The 14,710-nt window shown below is 47.4% G+C and overlaps 1 protein-coding gene across 1 annotated transcript in view; it reads left to right on the top strand.

Annotated features, from left to right (window-relative positions):
• LOC115113315 (protein quaking-B-like) overlaps window positions 1-14,710 on the top strand; it is a 102,885-nt gene that overhangs the window by 83,517 nt on the left and 4,658 nt on the right. The gene's annotated exons all lie outside the window — the stretch shown is intronic.

Below are 14,710 nucleotides of genomic sequence, written 5' to 3'. Positions count from 1 at the left end.
GCACAATAGACCCTCTCTTGCATGACATGTTTTTCTGCTGCTCACGGTTACTGAGAGTGCAGAGCCCCAACCCAGGACCCAGGAGGGCGGGCCAGGCCAGGACCCAGGAGGGCGGGCCAGGCCAAGACGCAGGAGGGCGGGCCAGGCCAAGACGCAGGAGGGCGGGCCAGGCCAAGACGCAGGAGGGCGGGCCAGGCCAAGACGCAGGAGGGCGGGCCAGGCCAAGACGCAGGAGGGCGGGCCAGGCCAGGACCCAGGAGGGCGGGCCAGGCCAAGACGCAGGAGGGCGGGGCGGGCCAGGCCAAGACGCAGGAGGGCGGGCCGGGCCAGGACGCAGGAGGGCGGGCCGGGCCAGGACGCAGGAGGGCGGGCCAGGCCAGGACCCAGGGGGGCGGGCAAAGACGCAGGAGGGCGGGCCAGGCCAGGTCGCAGGAGGGCGGGCCAGGCCAGGACGCAGGAGGGCGGGCCAGGCCAGGACGCAGGATGGCGGGCCAGGCCAGGACGCAGGAGGGCGGGCCAGGCCAGCACCCAGGAGGGCGGGCCAGGCCAGCACCCAGGAGGGCGGGCCAGGCCAGCACCCAGGAGGGTGGGCCAGGCCAGCACCCAGGAGGGCGGGCCAGCCCAGGACCCAGGAGGGCGGGCCCTGCTGAATAGAGTTCAGATGTGCCTGAGACTTGGTCGCTGTGTGCGTTTGGGGTGGGGGTAGGTTGTGGGTGGTTGGGTGGTGTGCGTGTCTGTGTGCATTTGTGTATGCCTTCATTCACGCATGTAAGTGTACAGTATGCTTATGCATGTGTAACGATGTGTGTGTGCGTGGCTCTGGTGCTTGTATGTGTGAACAGCAGGGACCTCTTCTCTGGTCACATGATTGAGTAGTCATCTAGGTCTTTGAGGCTGAAAGACCATCAAAAGAGCCTTTGTTTACAACTGGAGTGTAGAAGTCCTGAGCTCGGGCTTTCTTCTCCTGTGGGGCTGGATAATGCTCTCTGTGGGGCTCTCCTCTCCCCTTCCCTTCCCTGCTTTACTTTGGGCTCCTAAATAGACAGAGTTCATCTCTCTCATCTCTCTCTCTGTCTCTCTGTGTCTTTCTCTCTCTCATCTGTCACACACACACACACACACACACGGATATTCACTCACTCACTCACTTTCATTTCCATTCACTCTCATTCCCTTTTTCTCTCACAGACTGACATTCTCTCGTTTTCTCTCTCTCGCTGCTGTCACTCACTCACTCACTTCTCCTTTCATTCACGTTCATTCTCATTCTCTCTGGAAAACAAAGGCACACATTCTGTCCCCCTCTCTTTCCCTCTCTGTTAAATCATTTTGGAGAGTTGAGTATGTCTCGCTGAATCAATACAGTGGAAAATCCACCCTTTCCTGAGTAAACAGCCATGTTTGGGAACGCACCCAGCAGCTCTCTCTCTCTCTCTCTCTCTCTCTCTCTCTTTCTCTTTCTCTCTCTCTTTCTTTCTTTACATTGGGGATCAGGCTGAAGAATCAGGGGCTCTGGTGAAAGGGGGTAGAAAATGCATCTCCGTGGCAACCTGTTGAGTGGCCCTCGTCCCGGGCCTTCAAAAGAGCCCGAGCCATGTGCCTGTAAATAGAGAGGCTTGAATTCCTCACAGACTGCCCGTTTTCAGACAGCAAGGGGCGATCAAGGACCCCCCCCCCCCCCCCCTAAGCTCTGGGAAACAAGATGTCCGTCTACATCTTCACCCTATTGCGCATTTCTCCCCCTCTTTTTCCTCCTCCATCTCCTCCCCTCTGGCAGTGAGGGATTCTTTTTTGTTGTTGACATGTAGAGAGTTCACTTGGAAAATAGATGCGACAGTTGCCTACTACAGTGTGCGTCGTTTTTAAAATTGTATTTATTTTTTTTCCCCGCAAAAAACGCCCGTGTCCACTTAGGCAAATTGCGCATATTCATTAATTATAAATTGGCGACAGCCTGTATGCCGTCACACCAATCTATTTCATGTCTGAGGTCGCCCGCGAAAAGCCCGCATGGATAGAATGCAATAATTGACTAATATTTGACATATTCTATGAATTCTTATGTCCCAATGTATCGCCACGGTAAAACTTACACTCCTATAGATATATATTTTGTAACCTTTATCTAATTAGGCAGGTCAGTTAAGAACAAATTCATATTGATAATGACAGCCTAGGAACAGTGGGTTAACTGCCTTGCTCAGGGGCAGAACGACAGATTTTTACCTTGTCAGCTCGGGGATTCGATCTAGCAACCTTTTGGTTACTGGACCAAGGCTCTAACCACTAGGCTACCTGCCACCCCTATTGGATGGTGAAAGCAGAAAAGCAAATTAGAAGCAATTCTGCCATTCTTGAAAGTCAGGACAATCCTTGTCCTGCAAAGAAACATCATTTTATAGTTTAACATTTGGATTTTGCAAGCAGTAGGCGTTTAGAATGAAATGTGGAGTGGAGCTTTATAGTTACACCACATGCCGCTCATACATCATTTATTTGAAAAACACCGTTTTCATCCTCATGTCTTTGCAATGAAGAAGAATCCAACCCCTTTCGAACCGATACAATTTTTGTCGATCTTTAGGAAATGTCTCCTCTATCTGCCGCTCCCATTTACACATGTCAGAATATCTTTTATTGCGACATTACTCTCAATGGAAACCTGCCTGGTGGTTTGAGAGTAGATGGACAGACCGAAAAATGAATCTAGCTCTGCAGTGCAGTTTTGCTTAGATGTAGCATTTCACCAGATAGCTGCCTGCCTGCCTGCCTGCCTGCCATCCTGAGGCGTGCGTGAAATGAAATGTCACCTCTGAAATAAAGGCCTTGCTTCTGTCACGAAAACATCTAATTTCCCACATTGCAAGGCTGTTACTGTGTAATGGCACACTTGACCTCAATGCTATTACAGACCTTCGTTCAAAAAGGCAAACGGTGTCTTTGTGTGTGAGAAAGGATTGCAGCGGTGTTTATCGAAGACGGAAATGGACTAGGTCGTACAGCACCCTGCAGTGGCTTCAGAAAATGTTTTGCAAATCAAGTAAGAATGAATTATTTGACTTCCATGCATTTTGTAATTGGCATTTTAAGCCATTTGGAAGACTATTTTTTTCCAAGGGCTTGATCGTTACGAGCTCAACACTTCAAAATTGACCCTATGCACAGAAGCCTCTCACTGTTGCCTAGAAGCTCTCATGCCGAACCCAAAGGCCTCTGAGACACACTCAATGAACGTTTATCATGATCCATATATCCCTCTGAATGCATATATCCCTCTGAATGCATAGCTACATGCAGTGAAATATCACCTCCACAAGAGGTATTTCCACCAGAGTATTCTCACAAAGGTCCCTTCATCAATACGCTTCTTCACTATTACAATCCAGATTGTTTGGCTCTGACAATGATGGAGATAAGACCCTTTTTTTTTGAGAGCGGATAGCAATTCCAATCCACCGCCAGACCACCAATTAGAATGCAGCCTGTAAGATGAATAATGGTCAAGGACATACATTTTTTACACAAAAAAAAGTCCTCAAATCTATTTTCCATAAAGGTAGACGGGCAGCGGGCCTGTAAGTTGGCCTCTTTTGGAAGATTAGAGAACGTGAAGAGATGTGGAGACTCTCTTTCCCCCGCCATATGTATCTCTGAGGTACGGGCACAGAGAAACAGACAGACAGATCGGAGAGGAAGTGACATCGCTGTGGCGGTCTGAGTGTGTCGTGAAGGCTGAGTAGTGTCTTCTAAAGGGAGATAAGGGCGCTGGGGCACCGCGGCAGGGTGATGCCTTCCCTGCCCGCTGTTTAACTGGCATGTGAACCCCAGTTTGTGCCAAGGATGGGTAAACAAGCCACTGTAGAGAGAGAGGGCCCGCCCGTCTGTGCCACTCCAAACACTCAACTGAGTTGAAAGGGAGACTGCTTGTGAAATGTCCATCCTTTTCAAAGCTGTATATTTAATGAGTTTATGCTCCCCTCCTGGTTTGATCTGTATTCTGGTAGGAAGAGGTGCCCTGCATGGTGGAGTAGCCCACTGTGTGCCTTTGATCGCGTGTGTGTGTGTGTGTGTGTGTGTGTGTGTGTGTGTGTGTGTGTGTGTGCGCGTGCGTAGATTCTAGCTCTGTAGCATTGCAGGCATAACTAAATGAAACATGGAAAGGTTTTCATGCGCCATCCATTCCTAATGTACCCAGCTCATGGGAATGGAGATCACTCTCTCCCTTTGTGTCACTGCTCTTTGCTCGTCACCCAAATCATGTCGTTCAAGTCATACAACCCCTTCCATTACTGGATTTGTGCATAAATCCTTCTAACCTTAGGGACAAGGAGAAGTAGGAAGGATAGCGGTCCCATTTCAGTGACCTAGCACCAGGGTTATTCTTTCAGACTTGTGGGAGGGAAAAGGGGCCACATTAATACTGTCCTATTTTAGAGGATATCCAAGCCTCATAACCACCTTACCATAATAACCAACCGTATCACTGTAGTAATAGTAATACAGATCACTACACACATGTTAGATACAGTTCGGTGGATAGTAAGCTCTATCATATTTTTGGGCTGTGTGTTTACACAGCAACTAGGGATGCGCGATATATTGGTGAGCATATCGGAATCGGCCGATATTAGCTAAAAATGGCAACATCGGGCGTCTGCCAAGAAATAAGCTCATCAACTGCGTCTGCAGCAGGCGGGATACCCTCTGTCAGGGCATTGAAACTCCTGCTCAATAAAACTGGCGACAGACCGCGGGGTTAAAACTTGCAAAAGTAGTCTACTAGAGGCTGTGAACAAGCACATTCTCTCTGAGCTTCTTTACTCTGTCGCCGCCATGCGCGGTGCTAGGTACAAGGATGCAGACAAGAAACAGGGTTTACGTGAAATGTTACATACACCGCTGGACAAGATGGAAGCGGACACAGTGACAGTGACGCACTGAGGACGAGAGGCCACGGACAGACAGAGCTGAAATGTCACTGCTTGATCCTGGTTGAGAATGAAACGACTGAAAAAATGAACAACGAAACAGCACAGCAAGTAAGTGAAAGAAATAGGTTTTGATGACATTTTACTGGTAATGGGGACATACGTAAATGCCAACAAAATGACTTTTTGGTCAGTGTGGTGTGTGTGTAACCTTTATTTAACTAGGCAAGTCAGTTAAGAACAAAACCCACATCTCGACAAGAGAAACACCACTAACAGCAACTCATACAACAAAAAAGGTCTGCAATATCATGAAATCATACAGTCTTTGCTATGTTACCCGTAGCTCAATTCAACCTTCACATGTAGTCACACGTGTAACCTGCTAACGATGTGCATTATAAGCCATCCAACTGATGTACTGATATTGACTGATTCTGCTAATACGGTATTAACCTTTATCAAATCGCGTTGGAGTCACAACACTAGCCCATCCTACATTCTTTCTCCGGGACAAGTGTCTGGCCGTGATGCAGTCATGTCTAGGCATTCTATCAGAGCAGCCTATTAACATTGCAGAGATCACACACAGTAACCTCATGCACTGGGGACACCACCACTCCCCCCCTCCCTCCCTCCCTCTCTCTTTTGCCAAAGCCAATTAACATGAAAGCTCCATGCGCCTGGAGCAGCACAGGGAACTCTCAAAGATTATCAGACGAGATGCTGAAGGCTTCCTTAAGTCGCCCCCCTCTCCCGTTTACTTCCCGTGACCTACCATGACTTTGAATTCTCACCCAGTTTTGAGAGTGTGTGCGTGAGAAAGCACACGGTGGCTAGTTACCATACACAGTACACATAGACACACACACAGTTGGACAAATATACTTAGCTAGTACTCATCAGTAAGTACACACTATGCAGGTACATGTACATATGCAAACACATGCCATTGCCAATACTCCAGGGCTGTTGTGGTAGATGAAACAAAATGTGTCATTTAAAGGCATGCACGTACACAGACACACACCTATTTCCCAACCAGGAAACACTTTTTCCCCACCCAGCCCTAGACTGTTCTCAGAATAACCCCATGGTCTCATTGTACCCTCCTCATCTCTCCTCATTGTGCGAGCCCGGAGATAAAGGAGAGACGGCCAGGTTATGCTGTTTGAGCCTTACATAATCAAACCTCTTATTGGTGTTTGGACATTGAGTTGCACAAAGTCGTGTAACAACTTGTTGACTCTTGAAGGCCCCCTATTCTCTCTGATGCCTCAGCATTGTGTAGGATCTGAAGTCACAGATCCTACACATGTTGAATAGGGTAAATATAGCCTTTGCTACCATGGCCTCTGGCCTCGTTGGTGGGTAAACATGGACGGTGTTTGCGCTGTGCATTTTAACGAGTGTTCATCTAATTAGCCAGCTAGGCCAATTAAAAGGGATGCTACAACTCTAATTAACATATATATTGGATTAAGAGCCAATTACACTGATGAAGCTGTAATGCTGAGGCTTACATGAGTCTTTATCTCTCTCTCTCGTGTGTGTGTGTGTGTGTGTGTGTGTGTGTGTGTGTGTGTGTGTGTGTGTGTGTGTGTGTGTGTGTGTGTGTTGTGTGTACATTCTGCATGTGGACGGTTGGTGTGTGTGTGTACATTCTGCATGTGGACTGTGTGTGCGTGCGTGTGTGTGTGTGTGTGTGCGTGTGCCTGCGTGCGTGTTAAAACGAACAGGAAACGAGGCTTTTCCACAGAATGTTTTCTCTGTACTGATCAGCAGCTTCTCTGTGTCCTGCCTCAGTCTCAGCTTAAAGGAAGGGCGGCGTAATGCAGTGTGATGTTCAGCCCTGCACTCCTGCCTGTCTACAGCTGCACTGTAATTAATGGGGACTGTGTCTTTGGAAGGAAAAGCTCTGGCTTGCAGTTAACTAAACTCCCCGGGCCAAACTTTCCCTCGTCAGAGCCTCTCAAATGACTGATCTCATTAGCTGTAGTTCTTTCCCCTCTCTTGGCTCTGGTGCAAGTGGCTCTGGTGCAAGTAGAGATGGGACGTCGCTGGATTGAAAGTTTGGGGGAGAAACTGGTTGTTGGGAAACTGGTCAGTGTCCGCGTGGTTGGGGAGAGACAGGGAACGCATGAGTGGATGAGGCGACGCCGTGGCTGGCTGCCAGGACCGAGGAGGGAAGAGAGGGGGAGTAGAGGGGCGATGTTCAGAGATGGCAGCTGTACTCGGTGGGAGTGGGATGAGTTCCTGGAGAGAAAGAGAGGGGGAGAGAGAGAGAGAGGCGTCTGTTTTCCACATCCACCCCTGTCCTTCTCCGTGTCCCACTCCAGCCAATTAGAGCGCGACCCTGCCCGTCCTCCTCCTAAACAGCCAATTGGAGGGGCTGTCTGAGTTGACAGACGCAGGCCCTTGCCCTTGAGAGGGGGAGTTACATTGTAAAACCTGCTGTAATGTTGTAATGTTCACTCCAGACTCACTTTTACCACTGTGTTAATCGGTTTTATCACCGTCATCACTCTACTTTGCATTTGTTTCATGTCATTTACCAGAAATATACAGAGGACAAGAGCCGCAATTTAATGAGAATTTCGACCATAAATGTTTATTGGAATTTGTTCTGTAAAATATGAGAAAGCGATAGGTGTTTACTGATCATATTTAAGCCCAAAGTTAGAGACAGAGATCAGAGACAGAGCTAGACAAAGCAAAAGGAAAGAGTGTAAGAGAAAGAAAGAGATGAGAGAGAGAGAGCTTCAATCTGACAGGCTGTGATGGAAAGGGGGTAGGCTGGCAGTCATTGTGCTCCAAAGGTCATAGTGACCCCAGCCTGAATAGCAGCGAAATGATTCCTCTTTATGCAAGCTGACATAAAAAAACATTTCCACACGGCGTGACCTGAGAAGGCTCCCAAAGCGGGATGTGCCACTGGACACGCACACATAGACAGGCAGGCAGACAGACAGACAGACAGACAGACAGACAGGCAGACAGACAGGCAGACAGACAGACAGACAGACAGACAGACAGACAGACAGACAGAGAGACAGACAGACAGACAGACACACAGACAGACAGACAGACAGACAGACAGAGAGACAGAGAGACAGACAGACAGACAGACACACAGACAGACAGACGCACACACAGACAGACACACAGACAGACACACACACACACACAGACAGACAGACAGACAGACAGACAGACAGACAGACAGCCAGACAGACAGACAGACAGGCAGGCAGGCAGACAGACAGACAGACAGACAGACAGACAGACAGACAGACAAACAGGCAGGCAGGCAGACAGACAGACAGACAGACAGACAGACAGACAGACAGACAGACAGACAGACAGACAGACAGACAGACAGACAGACAGACAGACAGAGACACAGGTATTCTGCTCATCACATCAACAGCTCAACAGTCACAGCCTCCCTCCACAGCAGTGGGAGGGAAATCAATGGCCGACACGTAGACAAAGGAAAATCAAACCTGCAGATCTGAGAGCGTTCATTCTCTTCACTCACTTCCCCGATTACATCTAATGAGTCATTCTGATTGGGTACAGGATGACAAGATTGTATTTACCGTGGCATACACACACACACAGAGATAGATAGCAGTCTGTCTGCGTTGACATTTGCTCTACTAATATCTCAATGGATGTGAAATGACATCTTTTCTGCTGGGTCATTTTTCATCTTGTCATTGTGTTCTGTTCAGTAGATATGGGGATAGTTGTTTGGGGAGTTTTGACCGTAAAGCACATACAGTACACCATTTGCAATATTCCCTCCACTAAACCAGGAATTAAGGTTCAGTTATGCATGACACGCGAGAGTTGTATCTCTCTTGAACATCAGAACCAGGCAGGAAGATTGAATCTTCTCTGCATCATCTATTTTATTTTTCTGACATGCTTTTCCCAATGTAGACTGAATCCCATTTGAACATGCATTCACCACTCCAAACAGCTGACGAGGACCAAATCTACTGGAAATGGCATCTGCATTTAGCATAAATCAGTCTTAACTAAAGAGGGAAAATCAAAGACACGAGGGATCTGTTTGAAAGGGGTTAAGAGGTCACTGCTAGGAGCACACTGTTGCACGGCTAGGCTGAATTCCTGGGTTCTAAACTCCCGTCAAATTGGAGAATACATGGCACTCCAGACTGTAGGCTCGCTGCAGGTGCCGATAGGGACAGATAGGAAGGAATAATGAAAAACCAAGAAGCAGATTCAAAGGGTTTATCGTCTGGAGCAATTGGATTTTGACGGAAATCGACCTTATTGATGTTTGCTGCAATTTACCAGAAACTAAGCAAGTGTGAACTGTAAAAGCACACATCTAAACACACACACAAAAATAGACATACACACACATACATTGGGCTCTATTTTAGCAAACCTAACTCAATGGTGTGTCAGAAATATTTTTGTATAATTTGACAACCGGAATTATGGGCACAGTGGCTGGCGGTGGCGTGAAAGGGCTGGGTTTTGATGAATAAACAAGTTGTAGGTGTGTCAATGCTTGACCCCTCACTGGCCAATCAGCATGTGCTCCATAGCATAAAACATTTGGTTGCTTCAAGTTGTTTATTTACGTCATTGTATGTACTCCTATTTGAATGTTACTCCGTAATAGCCTAGTTTGTTATATAGCCTACAGAAACTAAATAACAAAATGTATGTAGGCCTAGCCCATCTTTGCTAAATATGTTGAACATGTTTGTAGTCAACATTGTAAGAAGCCTAATTGAATGGCTTCAATATGGAAATACAGTGCACTCAGAAAGTATTCAGACCACTTGACTTTTTCCTCATTTCGTTGCGTTACAGCCTCATTCTAAAATGTCTAAATTGTTTTGTTTTTTCCCTCATCAATGTAAATACAACATCCCATAATGACAAAGCAAAAACAGTTTATTTTCATTCGTACAAATGTATTATAAATAAAAAGCTGAAATATCACATTTACATAAGTATTCAGACCCTTTACTCAGTATTTGTTGAAGCACAAGCTTGTCACACCTGTATTTGGGGAGTTTCTCCCATTCTTCTCTTCAGATCCTCTCAAGCTCTGTCAGATTGGATGGTGAGCGTTGCCGCACAGCTATTTTCAGGCCTCTCCAGAGATGTTCGATCGGGTTCAAGTACGGGCTCTGGCTGGGACACTCAAGGACATTCAGAGACATGTCCCGAAGCCACTACAGCATTGTCTTGTTTGTGTGCTTAGGGTTGTTGTCCTGTTGGAAGGTGGACCTTCACCCCAGTCTGAAGTCCTGAGTTATCTGCAGCAGGTTTTCATCTCGCTGTACTTTGCTCCGTTCATCTTTGCCTCTACCCTGACTAGTCTTCCAGTCCCTGCTGCTGAAAGACATCCCCAAATAATGCTGCCACCACCATGCTTCACTGTAGGAATGGTGCCATGTTTCCTCCAGACGTGATGATTGTCATTCAGACCAAAGAGTTCAGTCTTGGTTTCAGCAGACCAGAGAATCTTGTTTCTTTAGGTGCCTTTTGGCAAACTCCAAGCTAGCTAGCTATCATGTGCCTTTTACATGTGCCTTTTACTAAGGCCTGATTGGTGGAGTGCTGCAGAGATGGTTGTCCTTCTGGAAGGTTCTCCCATCTCCACAGAGGAACTCTAGAGCTCTGTCAGAGTGATCATCGGGGTCTTTGTCACGTCCCTGACCAAGGCCCTTCCCCCCGATTGCTCAGTTTGGCCAGGCAGCAGGCTCTAGGAAGAGTCTTGGTGGTTCCATTTAAGAATGATGGAGGTTACTGTGTTCTTGGGGACCTTCAATGCTGCAGACATTTTAGGTACCCTTCCCCAGTTCTGTGCCTCAACGAAATCCTATCTCCTTCGACCTCATGGCTTGTTTTTTTCCCTGATGTGCACTGTCAACTATGGGACCTAATATATACAGATGTGTGCCTTTCCAAATCATGTCTAATCAATTGAATTTACCACAGGTGGACTCCAATCAAGCTATAGAAACATCTCAAGAATGATCAATGGAAACAGGATTCTGTTGGTGAATCATATTTGTTTCAAAGCAGTCTCACGAGCCAAACACACAAAAACAAACATTCAGTGGCGGGGAGGTTTGGTTTTTAATCAAATGAAATGAAAAACAAACTGTCTGTCGAAATAGGGCGGGGTCAGAAGCATGATATCAAAAAATCACTTCTCTCGTTCGTTGGCATTACGTGCACATTCAGGCCTCTAGATGTCTTTATGCATAACATTCGCACATCTATACAAAATACTAGGCTCCTGTCAATTATACCGTTGCCTTTTGTGCGAGGCACATTCTCCAGAACATGTGCAGTTGATATGGAATTGTTAGAGGACTGAATAGTTTAGAGGAGCCCGTCTTTGGTAATCAGACGAGGGGCGCTCTTTGAAAATGGGGATGGATTAGCCTACTTGAACAAGAGAAATGAAGTAGGCAGGTATGTGAATTGTGAATAATGAAAAAGCATGAGGGCAAAAAAAAAACTCCAATATTTCAAGTCACTCTCAGTAGACTATTTAAAACCCCTTTATTCATAGGCTACTTGGACAATGGCCAGGATAAAAAAGACTATGCTTCGGTTTTAATCAAATTAAACTAAATGGGGGGGGTTCTAAATACGAGATTTACTGGTACAAAAGGCACATCTCTCCTTCCATGGGCACTATGCGTCATGGCTGGATAAGCTCTGCTTCTGCACCCAGAATCCACTCCATTACCAACTGTGTTACTGATAAGACCTGCTTTGGATGGGTCCTATAAAACCTCCCATTAGCGCTGCATGAAATTGTCACTTTTGTGCTTGTTTTTAAAAAAGACCCACCTAAAATATTGCCACCTCTCCCAACTCAGCGCCTGCTGATGCTAGACAGGTCAATTGCAGAACGTGCGTTTGACACTTGCGCCACCTGGAAATAGAACCCATGTAAACACAAATGGGTACTCACGCTAGCGCACACAATCAAAAAAATGTAAGACACACACACACTGGAAAAACACACGCTCCAGCATCTGTGGCCGGCTGCTGAATTGTGCTACTGTGGGAGTTGTGCAGAGAGAGAGAGAGTGGCCCTTGCTGTGTCTGTGCTTGGCAGCATTTAGCTGTGGGAGCGGGAAGGGCCCACGGCAACACTGTCACAGCAGAGGTGGAGGTGGAGAAGAGCAAAAGCTACCATGTGTTTGATGTGTTTGAAACCATTCCACAGATTCCACTCCAGCCATTACCATGAACCTGTACTCCCCAATTAAGGTGCCACCAACCTCCTGTGATATTCCTAGCTGGGAGATTTTAACAAGAGACACACAGAGGTTCATGTGAGAACATGACTCGTGGACTACTGCCATTGACACTGACAGCTAAAGTAGAGGGCCAAGCAATCACGGGCAGCAGACTCTCACACGTGCATCCCTGACCAGAACCACATCACAGCAGTATACAGACTGTAACAGTGGAGGTGTTAAGATAGCCCTACTGGACTCACTGATATGAGTGACAGCACAGCACCACTCACTGGCCCAGGCCAACAACTGCAAGCTGAAGGCAGACTAGAAAGCAAACAGACCAAGAGTCATCCATTGGTGTCCATTGTCCAAGATCGAAAAGCCTCCACAGCTCCCTACCGTATAATCGGAGAGGAATGTGCAGAGGACGACACTGTATTGTCCTTAAACACTCCCAAAAACACACACACATTATATCAATGCTACGCTGCTGCTCAAAGAGAATTGAACATAACAGTACCACTCAAGGACAGAACTAGACAAAGGAGGCTGGTGGGGCGGAGCTATAGGAGGACGGGCTCATTGTAACGGCTGGAATGGGATGAATGGCAAGGAGTCAAACGGGGTTTTCCATATGTTTGATGTGTTTGATACCGTTATAATTCATTCCATCACAGATCTTATATACCAGCCTCCTCTGGAACGACAGTAGACTGTTGACTCAATACAGAGTCAGAGGGATTTATTCCTGCAGTGCCTTCTCTTCATAGGCTATTAATCACTGCAGTCTTCACTTATTAAAAAGTATTGATGTTTACAGTAGATACAGGAGCCCTTTGTGCGTTTTGTTTTTGGCTCCTGAAGGCTTGGCTCAGAGTGTTTTCTAAAAGTACGTTCACTGTGATTCCGTAGACGACGCACACGCACACGTCAGGTCAATGCCTTTTCCCCGCCCCCTCGTCTTCTCATCTTTACCGCTTTTCCCCGCTCCCTCGTCTTCTCATCTTTAGTGCTTTTCCCCGCCCCCTCGTCTTCTCATCTTTACCGCTTTTCCCCGCCCCCTCGTCTTCTCCTCTTTACTGCTTTACCCCGCCCCTCATCTTCTCATCTTTACTGTTTTACCCCGCCCCTCGTCTTCTCATCTTTACTGCTTTACCCCGCCCCCTCGTCTTCTCATCTTTACTGCTTTACCCCGCCCCTCGTCTTCTCATCTTTACTGCTTTTCCCCGCCCCTCGTCTTCTCATCTTTACTGCTTTTCCCCGCCCCCTCGTCTCCTCATCTTTACTGCTTTTCCCCGCACCCTCGTCTTCTCATCTTTACCGCTTTTCCCCGCCCCCTCGTCTTCTCACCTTTACCGCTTTTCCCCGCACCCTCGTCTTCTCATCTTTACTGCTTTTCCCCGCCCCTCGTCTTCTCATCTTTACCGCTTTCCCCGCCCCTCGTCTTCTCACCTTTACCGCTTTTCCCCGCCCCCTCGTCTTCTCATCTTTACCGCTTTTTCCCCGCCCCCTCATCTTCTCATCTTTACTGCTTTACCCCGCCCCCTCATCTTCTCATCTTTACTGCTTTACCCCGCCCCCTCATCTTCTCATCTTTACTGCTTTTCCCCGCCCCTCGTCTTCTCATCTTTACTGCTTTACCCCGCCCCCTCGTCTTCTCATCTTTACCGCTTTTCCCCGCCCCCTCATCTTCTCATCTTTACTGCTTTACCCCGCCCCTCATCTTCTCATCTTTACTGCTTTACCCCGCCCCTCATCTTCTCATCTTTACTGCTTTTCCCCGCCCCCTCGTCTTCTCATCTTTACTGCTTTACCCCGCCCCTCGTCTTCTCATCTTTACTGCTTTACCCCGCCCCCTCATCTTCTCATCTTTACTGCTTTACCCCGCCCCCTCGTCTTCTCATATTTACTGCTTTTCCCCACCCCCTCATCTTCTCATCTTTACCGCTTTTCCCCAAATCAAAGCTGTGATCAAGTTCTGTCTCGTTGCGTTACGTTTTCAAAACGCATTGTTGCTCTAGGCGTGGAGATGAATCATCCCAGTGATGTGGAAAAGTTTGACTGATGAACAAAGTGTTTCTCCTCCCATTCGTTACTCTGGCAGATGAGCCGATTAAGGGCTGAAGTAAATATCAAAGATGCGGTGGCAGATTGGATACCCTGCTGCTACTGAATCTAGATATGGGCTCGTGCTGGATCTTTTCAAACTGCCAACCAAATCGCTTTAGTAAATAATTGCTGATAATTGGTAGGAACGTTTGTGTATGTGTCTTTCGGTGTCTGGCAGGATCGGATGCCATTTGGTTGCTTTGTCGATTTGGATTCTGTGTGTGTGTGTGTGTGTGTGTGTGTGTGTGTGTGCGTGCGTGCGTGCGGTGTGGTGTGTGTACTGATGTGAGACAATCATACAGTGTGTCTGTGCTCCAAGTCTTACGGTATGTGTGCAGACGTGAGTCGCCGTTCAACATATTCCGCTCTCTGTGTGACTGTTCCTGTGTCTCTGTGTGACTGTTCCTGTGTCTC

This window comes from Oncorhynchus nerka, linkage group LG28, assembly GCF_034236695.1.
Source record: "Oncorhynchus nerka isolate Pitt River linkage group LG28, Oner_Uvic_2.0, whole genome shotgun sequence".
NCBI classification, from domain to species: Eukaryota; Metazoa; Chordata; class Actinopteri; order Salmoniformes; family Salmonidae; genus Oncorhynchus; species Oncorhynchus nerka.
Note: the sequence above shows the minus strand (reverse complement) of the source record. Positions and strands in the feature narration are given on the sequence as shown.